This window comes from Engraulis encrasicolus, chromosome 13, assembly GCF_034702125.1.
Source record: "Engraulis encrasicolus isolate BLACKSEA-1 chromosome 13, IST_EnEncr_1.0, whole genome shotgun sequence".
In the NCBI taxonomy this organism is placed as follows: domain Eukaryota; kingdom Metazoa; phylum Chordata; class Actinopteri; order Clupeiformes; family Engraulidae; genus Engraulis; species Engraulis encrasicolus.
This window is the reverse complement of record NC_085869.1, coordinates 547,010-564,304: the sequence shown is the minus strand read 5'-3', so window position 1 is coordinate 564,304 and position 17,295 is coordinate 547,010. Positions and strand designations below refer to the sequence as shown.

At 41.4% G+C, this 17,295-nt stretch overlaps 1 long non-coding RNA gene across 1 annotated transcript; it reads left to right on the top strand.

Moving 5' to 3' along the window:
* Window positions 1-8,724: 8,724 nt before the first annotated feature.
* On the top strand, window positions 8,725-15,634 carry LOC134460609 (uncharacterized). Its single transcript, XR_010037117.1, has 3 exons — window positions 8,725-8,815; window positions 9,865-9,968; window positions 15,541-15,634. It is a non-coding gene; the product is annotated as an uncharacterized LOC134460609 (long non-coding RNA).
* The last annotated feature ends 1,661 nt before the right edge of the window (window positions 15,635-17,295 follow it).

The window sequence follows — 17,295 nt, the reverse complement described above, 5'->3', positions numbered from 1 at the left end:
ATGACAAATTGGAGGATAATTGGCCACTGGGGGGCGCCACAATTGACGAAACTGTGTTTTGGCCATATCGTCGGCTTGCTACCAAAACCGCCTAAGTCCGAATTTGGTCGAAATGAGATTTTTACATAAACTTACTCCCCTACCACAGCTGCATCACCCTGCCTTTCCGCCAGGGTCATAGATCAATCACAAAAGTCACCAGAGTAAAAAAATCTGTATGCATAAAGTCACACACTGCCTATGAGAAAATGAATGACCAGGGGCGTAGCTATAGGGAGGACAAGGAGGGCCTTTGCCTGTAGGCCTAGGGCCCTCCTGCAGGTGGCAGGGGTAGGGGCCCTATTATGATCTTGGCAGGTGGTATGGGGGCCCTATCTATTCATCCTGGGGCCCTGTGCACAATTGTTCTGCCAATGTGAATGACTTGGGTAACTTGACTTAGCCATTTTTGATGCAAGAAGCCGTTTATTTACATCTGTTGAGAGTTTCTCTCTCTCTCTCTCTCTCTCTCTCTCTCTCTCTCTCTCTCTCTCTCTCTCTCTCTCTCTCTCTCTCTCTCTCTCTCTCTCTTCAAAGACAATGGCCATGTTTTAAAACTTCATCCTTAGACATCTGTCTGAGATAATCTTCTCAAACAATGGTTGTAGCCCTACATTAATTAATAGTTGTAGCCTTGAAACGAATTCGGCAATTATTAATCATGTACTTTCTTTGATGTCATCACAGATTTATAGGTGACTGCCATAGACTGTGTCCTGTCTTCTAGTAATTTTTCATAATGTAGACTTTGAACAGCATTGGGTTGATGTCACTAGTGCAATGCATTATTGCATACGCAGTAGGATGACCAATTCCAATGTGTAAAGTATCCAGTAGTGGTTCTATATCATATTCTGAATGCCACGGTCATGGTGTTGAAGTGGGCGGGGCACAGTTCTATGACCAGGTTACCTCGGTCATGGACAAGGTTGGGAGGGTGGGGCAGTTCTATGAGCATGGAGAAGAGCAGAAGTTAAGCAAAGATGATAAACAAGGAGGAGACAGCTCGTGAGGAGGTACAAGGACCAAAGAAGTGCCCCACCCCTTCATCCTCCTCCATGACTGATGGGACCTCAACATGGAGATTGGGCATCACTGCATGGATTCCTCTGTGTGGCACTGCAGTTGGGAGCTTCCCTAATATGAGCAATATATGCATGACCATTGTGGCAATTGCTCTGGCACAATGACAATAAGAGTTATACTTTGAATGAGAATGCAAATAATGTTTCATTTAAAGCTAATATGACTGAAAGTGCTAGAAAGTAAAAGAAATCTGTGAAAATCTGTTGACAGGGTCGACATGAGATTTACCAGCATGCAAGATGTACATGTCTTAAGGCAAAAGAATCCCCTAAGTGTTTAAGTTAAACAGTTAGACATAATGAGCTTAATACATAGCATGCTAGATTGTTACAAGGTCTACAAAAATATTTCAATCATTCACCATATCCAGGATTAAAGTTTGGAATAAAAATAAAAAAGAATAGTATAACTATCAAAATAATGTGCAGTGAATTGTTCTTGTTTTGCTGCTTCAAATAATTTATTTAATAATTAAGTTTTCCTTAGGAGCCATTTCATGTTTGACTTGCAGCTTCACTCAAAATAAATAAAGAAAATAAATTAACATCTTGGTACTGTTTGTAGTGGACCAATTACACAGACATGATGACAGGATGATGCAGATGTGGTAGGGGAGTAAAAAAGGGGAGTTCTGCAAAAATCTCCTTTGACCAAAATTATTAGGGGGGACTCACAATTGCTCTTTGCCCAGGGTCTCAGATTTCCTAGAACCGCCACTGATGTTTGGCGCCCCCTTTGGTGCCTAGTTTTTCCCTGTTTTCCGAAAACCCCAAAATCGGACTTAGGCGGTTTTGGTAGCAAGCCGACGATATTGAAGAGGCAAAACAGGAAGTTAGCTCATATTTCGGAAACGCCCATATGTATTAAAACAAAAATGTTTTGGCCATATTGAAGAGGTAAAACAGGAAGTTAGCTCATATTTCGGAAACGCCCATATGTATTACAACCAAAATGGTATTCACATTATCCTTGGACCAAGCCGAATCCAACGCACCCTTTGACAAAATTTTGGACCTCGGAAAGTTTTCCCGCAATTTTGAATGTTGTAAAAATCAATAAAAATGACGCCCCTCCCACATTTTTTGTGAGAGTGTCCCGAAAAATTCATCAGATCATGTTCCGACTGAGATACAGCTACCCTGAAAGTTACGGACTGATTTCTTGAACCGTCTTTGAACAGGAGCCAATCAAATTTGGCGGCGAAGACGCCAAACAGGAAGTGAGCTCATATCTCAGCAACGGCTACTCGTATCACAACAAAAATGAGTAGACATTATCTTCACTATAGACAAAGGCTACATACCGATTTTTGTGAAAATTGTTTCAGGTCAATATCTGCCCCATTTACACTATGGGCGAATGGCCTCAATGTATTGGCCCTGGAACAAAAACAAAGGATGCACAACAAAGAATATGCAAATGTACAATATGGTGTCCAGGGGGTGGTACACCAAAAAAACATGTTTTTGACTTAGACGTATTAGTGTGTGTGTTTGTGTGTGTGTGTGTGTGTGTGTGTGTGTGTGTGTGTGTGTGTGTGTGTGTGTGTGTGTGTGTGTGTGTGTGTGTGTGTGTGTGTGTGTGTGTGTGTGTGTGTGTGTGTGTGTGTGTGTGTGTGTGTGTGTGTGTTTGTGCGTGTGTGTGTGTGTGTGTGTGTGTGTGTGTGTGTGTGTGTGTGTGTGTGTGGTGTGTGTGTGTGTGTGTGTGTGTGTGTGTGTGTGTGTGTGTGTGTGTGTGTGTGTGTGTGTGAACATGGATGAAGAGCAATGCATGAAGGGCAACGCATGCATGAGGGGCAGCGAATGCATGGAGGGCAAGCATACTCCAGCATTTTCTGTGAGGAAATGCAATCTAGTTATTATTATGACTCTTCCTACTTCCTGGAGGTGTTCTCACACAATTTAATTAGGATAAAACCTTTTGTATAGGCTACTTATCCTGACTTTGGTATATTATGGATTATCCCCCTTTGTTTTGTACATAACTATTGAATAACTTGAGATGAGACATGGTGATGGATTGCACTGTACATTTGGGCACTTGTCATTTTTGTTTCTATTGAGTGGTGTTATTTTCTCTTTATGTAATTTTCTTTATTTACATGTGGGTTTCTGTGTAATTCCCTTTTTTTCTGTTTGTGTTTTGAACTATGACCTCACTTGGAGGAGATGTCACTCAACGGCGCATTGCGCCCGCCTCTTCCTTCAAGAGTCTTTAAAAGAACTGTCATGTTACACAAACTCACATACACCTGACGAAGACCAGACTGCATGGTCGAAACGTTGTGTTAATAAACCTGGAGCAGCAACAGTGTGCGGACCTTCCTTCTTTTCAGCTGTCCTAAGCACCCAACTCTAGGCCCCAGAACTACACCGAAACCCTTTTGCTGTCAAATAGGCCTACACAGTTAGCAAAAACTATAACATTTTACAGAATATGATATAATGTCATTTTACAATAAATTAATGGTAAATATTAATGAAGAAATGCTGTCAGAACTACGACAGTCCTTTGGTACTTTTTTGCGTCAAAAAAGTAATTTTGACAAAAGGCAACTGCTACAGAATAAAACGTCTAGACCTAATAGAGAAATACTGTATCAGGCTTTACAAACGGCAACACTGTTTAATATTTCAGAACAGGCCAGCACAATACGAAAAGTTGCAATCACATTTTGGAAAACAACAATACAATGATGTAGCCACTTCAGTGTGGATCGAATATATATATATATATATACTGTATGTACTGTAGTGTATAAAATGGCATTCTGCCATAGGCATTGGATGCCATGTGTGGTGATGTACAACCTCAGGGGAGCAACCTGCCAACAGGAGGAGAATGCTGTCTATCCACATCTCACAGACACACTGCCGTAGTCATGGTAACGAGACCGACTGTGTCAAGACGCAGACCAGATATACAAAATGGCCGCCATGATACCGCATGTCGAGACTTACTGTAGCCCCAATCTACAAAATGTCGGCCAAAGCCCTTTACAAGTGCAGCACACATCACGTGGGGTCTTCTTGCTAATCCGGAATAGATGCCTGATGGCGTCGTCAAGATGGCGGCCAAGTGAAGTAATTTACTGTAGAATAACTTTGTAATTTGCCTCAGGACTCTCTGGGCCTCCTGCCAAGAGGATGAGAATGTTGCCTTTCCACACCTCACAGGTGCACTGCTGTACCAATGCTGCATCTCAATGGCGCACTTGTGCACTTCTATCACTCCATTACGGACAATGGCACTACTTACAAGTGGGTATTAAGCTCCTTCTCACACTGCAAAGGTTAAAGGTTACTTAAAGGTTCACGACTCACGTCCTCACACAATACAAGCCGACAGTGGGATGCGGGCAGAATGCTCCCACTTTGCGCATCTGAGGTGGAGATAAGGACGTGCAAATCGCAGAGCCCTATCTATTTGTGTATGTGTAATGTCAAATCGGGTTGTAGCCCTGCTTCAACTGTGCAATTTACTTCCCTACTAACAATTTTTAGTTCTACGAAGGTTCCTGGAACACAAGCCCTTGGTTCCAGTTTAGTTCTGGGTACGTCCCCAGAGAGTCATTTTTGGTTATTTTTCCATTCTCACTTGGTTGGCAGGAAAGTTTAATTTTCGTTCCTAGAATGTTATATGTGTAGTTCCCATTCCGTTCCCTTATTGTTCTCTCACCGTCACTTTATTCCTGTTCATGTCATGTTTGTTCCCTTGTCGTTCCCATATGGTTCCCTTAACCTTGTTGGTTGCATATTTGGTTCCTTAGACATGCTCCTGATGTTCCCCCAACCTTGTTTATTATTGTGAATGTGTTTTGGTCCTGCCCCACTATCTCTCACCATATTTGAGGTACCCTGATCATGGTACTTAAGGACCTCCCATCCTCCACCATCACTGAAACACCCTGCGCCTGACATCAGTTTGGCACACTGCTATTTTAGAATGATGATTCACACTGCTGAAAACTTGTATAATGTCTGTATTTAAATATCAGACTATGCCATACTGTACCACAATGTGAGAGAAATATCAGCTGAGCATGTATGAACACAATCTAGTGGGGATTAATACCAAATGTTTTCCTTAATGAAGTTTAAAGATAATCATACCATCTACATCAAGTGCACAATGGCGCAAGCAATGTAACATGTGCTGTTACTGACTAGCTCACAAAGCAAGGCACAAGATGTAGTTAACAAATGCCATAAGCCAAAAGCGCTATTAGCTTGCTTGCAAAGCAGTTAAACAAGCGCTATGCTGTGCCATGCTGACCAGCCAGCAGGCAGGCAGGCAGGCAAATAACTAAAGCACTCTGACAGCAGGTTTATATACAGGCTCAAGAGTACCATGTGACCAGATTGATTAGGAGTTTTTCAGGTGCAAGCAATTGAATCATGATATACCAGCCCTAAGTAATTAGGTTTGGCCAGGCGCTGATGGACAGATTGGTTGTGAAGGGCCTGCTTGTTACCGGCAAAGGTGTAACAAGTTCTCAAGTTATTTCTTTCACTCACCACATCTTTTGTGTGATGTTGTGTGCACAGCCAAACCTTAGATCAACCCAACCAAGTTGAGTTAAATGAATGAAATGGAATAAAAAAAATAGATTGTGTACATGATTAAATCTGTAGGAAATACTGTTATTAATATGTAGCCGTATATGATTTAATCGGGTGGACAGTCATCATTGCTTATGCTCTGAACAACACAGTATAAACAAAGTTGGGGGAACATCAGGAGCACGTCTAGGGAACCAGACGTGACCAGACCTATAATGTAACCATCAAGGTTATGGGAACCATATGGGAACGATGAGGGAACAAACATGAAAAGCAATAAAGGTACGGTGAGAGAACAATAAGGGAATGGAATGGGAACCACACATATATCGTTCTGGGAACTTAAATTAAACTTTCCTGGCAACCCAGTGAGAACCAAAACAGAACCAAAAATTACGTATCTGAAACGTATCCAGAACCGAACCGGAACCAATGGCTGCTTGTTTTTTACTGTAACCAAAGGGAACGTTTCTAAGTGGTAAATTTTGGTTTGGTAATAACCCCAACCTTTAGAGAACCAAAAGTCAAACGTTCTCTTTACGTTCTGTGTTACTAGGGAATGGCGCAGACAAACTCCATCACCTCGAGGAGGCGGGGGCTCTCTGGAGTACTTCTAACTCCACACAATTTAACAACTTCATTTGTCACTGACACTGGAGAGCATCTCACTCCATTTGGTGTTGGAATTACTCCAATAGTGTTAATAAGCCTTAACACTGCAAAATTAACACTGGCAAATTTACTGTGTACTACTACTACTACTACTAAAATGATGATGATGGTTATTATTATGATTTTACAATTAAAATAATTAATGTCTATTAAAGCCATGTGCAATGTGCTATTCTTGATGTGTGGCATCAATCAATTCATTTACAAGTGTTATGGTTTCCCTAGAATTTGCTTTGTCATTCACAGGGTAGCCATCTTGTTTTCACTATTAAGGTGACATCAGAGCCATGGATTTGAGAGTTGCGACAAGTCGGTTGGTGACATGGTCCTCATAGCTTCAAGTAATTGTAGCCAATTGAGATTTTGAAGTCCGTTATAAAAAGAATGAGGCAAAACACCATCCCAATTTTTTTATATGTTGTTAAAAAAAACATCCTCTTTCAGAAACACCAAACAGAAAGTTCCTAACTAGTGTCATAGATTGGAAATATTGCTCCAAACATTGGTGCAAATTATTTTTTTCCCATCTTTGGACCTCTGTATCTCAACAACCATTGGAGCCTTTTGTTAGATATACTATGATGTGAAAGTCATCATATCAGACCATTTACCAAGGATGAACCTTACATGTAGAACTTTGAGGTTTTTACAGACATTTGGAAACCCTAGAACATATGATATCTACAAAAAGTAGAGGCACATTATTACGGTGTGATTTGACTTACAGTGCTGCAAATTGTGATATTCAGGTCTGGGACTCTTAGCCCTGAAAATATAATGAATCTGACACAAATAGTTCTGGAGATAATTGAGTCTGAACATGGTCACTCATGCAATGTCGCTAAAACAAGCGTAGGGGGTGTACTTATTTACAGATTTTTTGTGCCAAAAGTATCCAGAGCTGAGTTCTGATATTGTGGATATGATCTATTGGATGTTTAAGCCATCACATACATTTTTTTCAGGCAAATCCGAGTGGGTCGAGTGGGAGATTTTTCAGAAATTTGCTGATTCCAGCTGGAATGACCCAAAAGCTCTTAGCATTTTTGGTAGTATTTATTTAGCATTATTTTTCACATGGACAATTTGCACCTTTTTGAACTGAAGATTATTTTTTGCCATTTTTGTTGGATATTTTTGTTGGATTTTTGGACTGTGAATTTTTGCACTTGGACATTTAAGACTGCACTGTAAAAAATAAAATACCACCTATATTTTGGATTTCTGACCCTCGTTTCTGTTTTTCCTCCCATCTTCATGGGGGTGACTGCTCACATCCTCACAGTGTGTGTGTTCCTGATATGTGGAGAGACTGCATTCTCTCGGTTTACCGCACAGAGGTAGATCACCTGCAGTGATAGCTACAGTGGAACATGCCAGCGGCACTTTGCAGTGAACACGTCAAGTGTCAAGTCAAGTCAAGTGTACTTTAATGTAATCAATTTGTGTAACAGAGTTAGCACAGAAGTTTGAAAATGTGTTTGACCAGTCTCCTATGTGCAGTTTAACCAAAACATATTAATAACACATTGACAATAATATATCTCTCCATATCTCTCTCTCTCTCTCTCTCTCTCTCTCTCTCTCTCTCTCTCTCTCTCTCTCTCTCTCTCTCTGACACACACACAGACACACACACACACACACAGACACACACACAGACACACACACACACACACACACACACACACACACACACACACACACACACACACACACACACACACACACACACACACACACACAGACACACTCATACACACACACAATATCATACATGAACATATGAATTAGGTCCTTAACACCAAGTCTGACACACGCTTGAGACCCAGTACTTGCTTGTTGCAGGATATGTATGCACATTTTGTGCACGTTCGGATGCATGTAAATTGTATGTATTTTTTGTTGTTGTACATCTTGTGGGTAAGCGATCACATCACACAAACAGACGTGTGCGTACGGACTAATGTTGACGAAACTTTTTTCGGGGAGGAAATGTCCTCAGGCCATAATCGAGTCTGGATCCCTGTTGTAACAATATAGTGCCCTACTGTTTGAGTTGGACCAGGTGCACATAATCTTTTGTCACGTTTGTTGTTGTCTTTGGGGCAGCTGAGGTGTAATGATTAGGGAGATGGACTAACTATACATCACAGGGTCGCAGGTTCGAATCCCACCATTACCAACCCTGTCTTCCATCCATGGCTAAAGTGCCCTTGAGCAAGATACCAATCCCCGAAGGGGTTGGAAAGGGCGGGAATTGAACCTGTAACCCTGTGAATCTCTAACTCCCTAACCATTGCCACCCTGTCAGTGTTATAAAACTGAATCCTGTTGTCGTGTGTGTGTGAGACAGGTGGAAACCTGCCAGCTGGGAGGAGAAAGACAAACGAGTCAAACTGGTCGTCAAGGAGGAGGAAGAGAAACGCTGAACTTGGAGACGTGATAACATTGAGGTAAGTCGTCAAATCTACTGTCTATTCATTATTGTTTTGTATTATATTCAACTTTTGAGGAGGTCACTTATTTGTATGAATGTACTTATGAATGTGTTTATATGTATTTAATTCAGTAAAATATAATGTGTGTTGTAGTAATACTCTCAACCAGAATGCACCATGCCTTCTGTCAGTCACTTTAAATTTGCTTACTGATGACGGTAAGGTGAGCCTATTAGCAATGATGCTAATGCTAGCCAGCTGCACCAAAAAGCCTGTTAGCACCAGCAGGGGCTTTGTAGAACTGACAGCCTACCGTCTTAACCTATTGCGTCTTATATTGATGCATAATGTCTTATAGGCTATACATAACGTAATGTAAACTGTATGTTGTTGTATAAATGATCATATACAAGCAAGATCATGTATATGTCAAGTTACAGATTACGATGGATAACACTGTTGTATTTATATTTACGGTGGAAAAAATACATGTATGAAATCTTCAGTTTTATTAAATTTTCAGTTGGTCATTACCTTCAATGGCCCTGATATGTGACTTGCAATATTGGTTATAGTCCCTGGAGCAGTGTGGGGTTAGGTGCCCTGGTACAGAGTATTGGTTACAGCCAAAAAAAGACAAATATCTTAACTTTCTACAGCCTGTTGTGGGGTATTGGTTACAGTCCCTGGAGCAGTGTGGGGTTAAGTACCTTGGTACAGGGTATTGGTTACAGTCCCTGGAGCAGTGTGGATTTAGGTGCCTGGTTACAGGGTATTCGTTACAGCCAAAAAAGACAAATATCCTAACTTTCTACAGTCTGTTGTGGGGTATTGATTACAGTCCCTGGAGCAGTGTGGGGTCAGTTGTCTTGGTACAGGGTTTTGTTTACAACCCACTGAGTAGTGCGAGGTTAGGTGCTCCAGGGAACTTCTGGCATTGGATGGTGGAAGGGGTTGGAAAGGGTGGGAATAGAACCTGCAACCCTGTGATCTACACTCTAACTCCCTAACCATTACACCACATCATCAGGGTTATACGGGTAAAGCCTGTTGTTGTGAGACAGGTAGAGATCTGCCTGCAGGGAGGAGAAAGACAAACGAGTCAAACTGGTCGTCAAGGAGGAGGAGGCAGAGAAAACGCTGAACTTGGAGTCGTGGTAACATCGAGGTGAGTTGTCACATCTATTTTCTATTTATTATAGTTTTGTGTTTTACTCAACTGCAGTAGAGGTCACTTATTTGTATTAATGTACTTATTACTGTACTTGGATGTATACTTCAGTCAATTTTAATGTGTGTAGGGGTAATTCCTTCCGTCCGTCACTTTGTGAACCGATTGGCAGAATGCTAATGCTAGCCAGCTGCACCAACAGGGGCTTTTTAGAACTGACAGCCTGTCGTCTTTACGTATTGTGTCTTATTGATACATAACGTAATGTGTACTGTATGTTGTTATATTAATTATCATATACAAACAAGAAATGTCAATTTACAGTATTATGATGGATGATAATGATGTTGTAACTTATTATTACAAATTGTAGTTTATGTAGAGGAGAAGAATATGTTATGATCATTTCCAGTTGGTAATACATTTCCCTGGGCCTTTGTGCGACTGGTATTGGACTTTATAAAGCTTTTAGGAACAAAGACACAGACGCAAAGACAAACACCCACACATGCAACCACACACACACACACACACACACACACACACACACACACACACACACACACACACACACACACACACACACACCGTCTTGCACTTCAAGGAAGAAAACACAGTATGTGCAGTATGTGCCCTGGAGCATTCCTGTGGCACCAAAGTCAGGGTGTTTATGAAGGAAGAAAACAGGCTTGTTCTCTCTCTCTCTCCCTCCCTCCCTCTCTCTCTCTCTCTCTCTCTCTCCCTCCCTCCCTCTCTCTCTCTCTCTCTCTCTCCCTCTCTCTATCCCCTCTTTCTATGAGAGAGTAGGCCAGTACTGTGTGTACAGTGTATCAACACTGTGAATAATACACCCCACATGGGGCACCACTAAAGAAATAAAACACAATGAAAAGTACTGAGTGTACAGCCGATACAAAATGAAAAATGTATTGTTCAATACAAATTATATTACTTTACACTAAGCTGACCAAAGTGACTTAGTTATTTTAAGAGCAGGGTATTGGCTACAGTCCATGGAGCAGTGTGGGGTTAGGCACATTGCTTAAGGGCACCTCAGTCATAGGGTGCCGTAGAGAGTGGTAAGGGTAGGATTCGAACCTGCCACCCTCTGATCTACTCGGCCACGACTGCCACCCACTAGGCCAGTGGTTCCCAACCTATGGTTCGCGGGTCAGCAAAGCTTACAATGGTAAAAATATGGGTCCCTGAAGAATAAGGTTGGGAACCACTGGGTCATTCCAGCTGGAATCAGCAAATGGTCCCCACTCGACCCCCTCGGATTTGCTTGAAAAAAATATATGTGATGGCTTCAACATCCAATAGAACATATCCACCATTGCAGATTTCAGCAGTGTATACTTTTTCCACAAAAAATCTGTAAATAAGGACACCCCCTCCCCCTGATTTGGCATCACTGCCTGAGTGACCATATTCAGACTTAATTATCTCCAAAACTATTTGTGGTAGGTCCATTATTTTTTCAGGGCTAAGAGTCATAGACCTGATGAGCATACATTACAATTTGCAGCACTGTATGTCAAATTACACCTTAATACTGGCCCTCTACTTTTCTTTGAAATTAAAATTGCAAGGGTTTTCAGATGACCACAAAAACCTCAAATTTCAACATTCAAGGTTCATCCTTGGTACATGGTCAGATATGTGCCATGACTTTCACATCACATCATATTTGATATAAGGGTCCAATGGTTGTTGAGATGCAGAGGTCCAAAAATGGGCAAAAACTAATTTATACCATTATTTGGAGCAATATTCCCAATCTATGACACCAGTTGTGAACTTGCTGTTTGGTGTCTCTGAAAGATAATATTATTATTCATAACATATCTAAAATTTGGGATGGTGTTTTGCCCCATTATTTTTATAATGAATTTTAAAAACTCATTCCTGTGTGACATGCAGGTGTACCTTAGGAGCCCTGTTACCTTAGAAAAAAATTGGGTTTACTACACCTAAAATGAATACCCAAGTCAGTGTACACTAAAACCTAAAATCTCTGATACCAAATAGGTGATTTTATACTTGTTCAGCTCAGTATTTCAGTATATCTGACTTAACCCTCAATTCCATCCTAAGAAGGTGGCCAATCCCCTTGATTTTTGTGTTCCATTTTCACACAAAGATGGCGGCTCATGGAGCCAATGGCATAGTTCCAAAATAGTTCCAGGAAGTCAGCATCAAGGGAAGGAAACAAAACACCATTGTTTGGAGCAATATTTCCAATATATGACAGCGGTTGTGAACTTGCTGTTTGTTGTTTCTCGAAGAGGATATTCTTATTAACAACATATCTAAAAATTGGGATGGTGTTTTGCCCCTTTATTTGTATAATGCCTTTTCAAATCTCAATGCAGTGTGGCATGCATCCCTCAAATCCATCCAAAGTGGCGTCATGAAAAAAAACCCCACCATTTTTTAGAGCAATACCTCCAAAGTATGACACCAGCTGTGAACTTGTTTTTTGTTGTGTCTGTAAGAGGATATTTTTTATTAACAACATAGCAAAAAAAGGATGATGGGGGGCGGGAAGTTCTACAATCAGAATACCTCTTTACAAACTGTCTCATGTCTCTATGTGTCATTTCTAATCAACTTTTACTTTCCTATGCGACCATAAAACAGTCCCACCCCCGCCAATAGTCACCACGACAGAGGTACCCTGACTGTAGAACTGTGCCCCGCCCCCAATCCACCACCATATCTGAACGCTTTTGCATGCTGCAAAGCTTCCTTTCGGCTTCCATCATCTCAACTGGATCAATGTGATGATGAACTTTACAAGTAATGAACATTGTCTACAAGTATCCAAATCATTATTGTTGTAATCACTGCTGCCAACTTGCAATCTACTTGTCAGCATTGCAGTGGAATAATATTACAATGATGCAAGCAGCTGAATTAAATCGCAACAATGTGACAAGAACCACATGGTTGTCTGGTGCCAATATGAACTTCTGTGCCTTCAATATTCAACTGGTATTGAATACTGCATGCAAGCAAACTCTTCTAACTAAAACTCCAGGACCATGCTGTCAAAATAGTCTGAGGGAATCTCTAGCCAGTATGAATTAAGTTATTTTGCAATACAGCTGATAACTTAACGAGTAAGACACAAGCTTCATATCAAATATAAAGTTACAGGTGCTGATTGAAAGACTAGTTAGGATGGGAGTCCTTGTTGCAAACAAGAGTGCTACAATTATTTAATCCTCTCCTATTTCATCACTTTATTCCAAGACTACTACTACCGCTACCACTACCACTACTACTACTACTACTACTACTAAAATGATGATGATGATGATTATTATGATTTTACAATTAAAATAATGAATGTCTATCAAAGCCATGTGCAATGTGCTATTCTTGCTGTGTGGCATCAATCAATTAATTTACAAGTGTTATGGTTTCCCTAGAATTTGCTTTGTCATTCACAGGGTAGCCATCTTGTTTTCACTATTAAGGTGACATCAGAGCCATGGATTTGAGAGTTGCGACAAGTCGGTTGGTGACATGGTCCTCATAGCTTCAAGTAATTGTAGCCAATTGAGATTTTGAAGTCCGTTATAAAAAGAATGAGGCAAAACACCATCCCAATTTTTTTATATGTTGTTAAAAAGAACATTCTCTTTCAGAAACACCAAACAGAAAGTTCCTAACTGGTGTCATAGATTGGAAATATTGCTCCAAACTGTGGTGCGAATTAATTTTTTCCCATCTTTGGACATCTGCATCTCAACAACCATTGGACCATTTTCTTAGATATGCTATGATGTGAAAGTCATGGTACATATCAGACCATTTACCAAGGATGAACCTTACATGTAGAACTTTGAGGTTTTTACAGACATTTGGAAACCCTAGAACATATGATATCTACAAAAAGTAGAGGCACATTATTACGGTGTGATTTGACTTACAGTGCTGCAAATTGTAATATATGATATTCAGCTCTGGGACTCTTAGCCCTGAAAATATAATGAATCTGCCACAAATAGCTCTGAAGATAATTGAGTCTGAACATGGTCACTCATGCAATGTCGCTAAAATAAGCATAGGGGGTGTACTTATTTACAGATTTTTTGTGCCAAAAGTATCCAGAGCTGAGTTCTGATATTGTGGACATGATCTATTGGATGTTTAAGCCATCACATACATTTTTTTCAGGCAAATCCGATGGGGTCGAGTGGGAGATTTTTCAGAAATTTGCTGATTCTAGCTGGAATGACCCCACTGCAATAGGCCATAGCTGCAATTAAGTCAATATACAGCCAGTAACAAAATTGATTACATCCCTACCAGGTGAAAAGTGAATTCATATATATTGTGGACAGTTAGTCATTGCTGCTCTCAAGTGTCGTCATCAGTATTACACGGTTTCTGGTTTGAATAGTAAGCAGGGGTGTTCCATTTGGCATTGTAGCCCTCACACACCATCATTCTGGACACTGAAAGGTACCTCATGAAAAACAAAGACCTAGAAAGAAAAGAGAACAAAAAAGGAGTAACTAGCTGGTAGTTGCTGAATGCACATCTATAATCTTTGTTGGTGTGTTATACAAATCAATATCAAATATCTTTATGCTCAACAGCAGGGTGTGAAACATAAGGCACAAGGGCCGCATGCGGCCTGCCAGATTATTCAATCTGTACCTAGTAGAAAAAAGACTAAGAGAATTAAACATCTATTCCATTACACAGCTGCAGCAGGTGTCTGAGATTTCAGGTTCGCAATACTTTTTGCTCACCACATACAGTCAATGCTCCCAATAACATGTTACCTGCCCCATGTTAGATGATAACTCCAGTGTCATGCAAAGTGCTGCAGTTGTTGAGTATGAGGACTCGGTGCAGCATGTTCGTGTGGGCTGCATTTGGCCCATAGGTCGCTAGCTGAATGCTCATAATCTTTGGTCATCTTTGCTGGTCTGGAGCAGCCAAGGTGTAGTGATTAGGCAGATGAACTATACATCACATGGTTGCAGGTTCAAATCATTCCTCTATCCATGGCTGAAGTGCTCTTGAGCACACTAGTCCATGGACTGTAACCAATAGCCTACCCTGTAATATCTAGTGTTGTCAACAATAATCGATTTGGCAACGCATCGCAATGTGGGGCAGGGCAATTCAATAATCGATTCTGCAAATGCCATAATCGAGTTTCAATTACTTCCGTGGGCATTTCCAGAGCAAATGAACTTTACATTAAATTAAAGCACTTGAAAGTATTGAAAGCTGCAGGATTGATACACAACAGCCAATAAAATGTTGTCCAGTATCTGACTACTTGTATTGCCTCATGATTGATTTATTGCAATGCATCGTAGAATCGGACTGAATCGTTTCGAATTGAATCGTTACGTCCCGAATCTTAATCAAATTGAATCGTAAGGGCAGTGCCAATGCACACCACTAGTAATATCTGTAAGCTGCTTTGGATAAAAAACGTCAGCTAGATATCACCTATCATAATGCTCTACAGCCTGTTGTTGTGTGAGACATCAGGGTTATACAACTAAAGCCTGTTGTTGTCATGTGTGTGAGACAGGTGGAGATCTGCCAGCTGGGAGGAGAAAGACAAACGAGTCAAACTGGTCGTCAAGGACGAGGAAGAGAAACGCTGAACTTGGAGACGTGATAACATCGAGGTAAGTCATCAAATCTATTGTCTATTTATTATTGTTTTGTATGATACCAACTGCTGGTGAGGTCACTTTTTGATATTAATGTACTTATGAATGTGTTTATATGTATTTAATTCAGTCAAATCTAATGTGTGTTGTAGTAATACTCTCAACCTGAATGCAATATTTCTTCCGTACGTCACTTCACTTTTGCGAACCGATGACGGTAAGCTGAAGCCTATAAGCCATAATGCTAATGCTAGCCAGCGACACCAACAGGGGCTTTTTAGAACTGACAGCCTGCCGTCTTTACTTATTGCGTCTTATATTGATGCATGATGTATTGCAGACTGTATGTTGTTATATAAACGATAACATACAAGCAAGATTATGAATATGTCAAGTTACAGTGTAACGATGGATAACAATATTGTTGTGCTTGTCCATTTACTGTAGTCTATGAAGGGAAAAAGAATACACTTAAAACATTTTTAGTTGGTGAAGAGTTAATGGAGAGGAGAAAATCTGCATGGTAGCCTACTATACACTGATGATGGTTTAAGGGCCGTAGCGCTGCTTGTGGACATGGTGGTTTTTGATGAATAAATAATCGAGACTAAGCTTGTGAGTGCGGATGTTCACGTCTCTAAGGTTGTAGTTCATCCCCCCAGCGAGGGTGACAGCCTTCAGGGCCTGCTTGGCACGATTTCACCACTCGCGGCGATTTCCATTTCTTACGCCGTTTATTACGCCTGCTGGGACTCATGGCTTCAAGTATCCATGTGGTTCCCCTCGGCCATCTCTTCATGAGAGATTTGCAACGGTGGGTTAATGCGCTGCATTTATGCCCAGTCCTTTACAGACGCTGTACAGTCACAGTGTCCGATAGCTGTCTCTCTTCCTAAGAGCAATGGAGGGAGCAGGATGTCTTTAGTAGTGGGTCCCCGGTGGGGACGGTGTCCTCTCGAAAAGTTCTCCGTACGGACACATCTCTCACTGGATGGGGAGCATTATTAGACAGCAGTGGCGTGTGTGTCACATCAACTTCCTGGAACTCTTGACGGTGTTCCTAGGCTCAAGGCATCTTTGCCTCCTTCTGACCGGGCATCACGTACTAGTCCGGACGGACAATATGACTCTGATCTACATCAACAACCAAGGCGGCTTGCGGTCTAGATAGGTGCACTCCTTAGCCAAGCGACTACTGCTCTCTCTTAGAGTTTTGCATATGCCAGGAGCCCTGAACAACAGAGCTGACATGCTCTCCAGACAAGGCCCGTGCTCGGCGGAGTGGAGACTCCATCCCGAGACTGTGAGCTTGATATGGGACCGCTTCAGCGAGGCCGATGTGGACCTGTTTGCGTCTGCAGAAAACACCCAGTGCAGGTTGTTTTTCTCTAAAGACCCATGTGATGCTGCCTTGGCCACTGCTGCCCTGGCACACAAAGTTTGTCTAGAATGTCGGTCTCTGCTGCTAGTCGCCTCCCGTTGGCTTATTCGTGGCCCAGTGGGAGGCTGTACGCCTTTCCACCAGTGACCCTGCTTATGGGTGGTGCAACACTTGCTAGTGGAGATTGCTAGCCTGCTCATGGGTGACCCTTGGGAGATTCCTCTGAGGAGGGACCTGCTCTTCCAGGACTGTGGTGAAATCTTTCACCCACATCCAGAGCTGTGGGCTC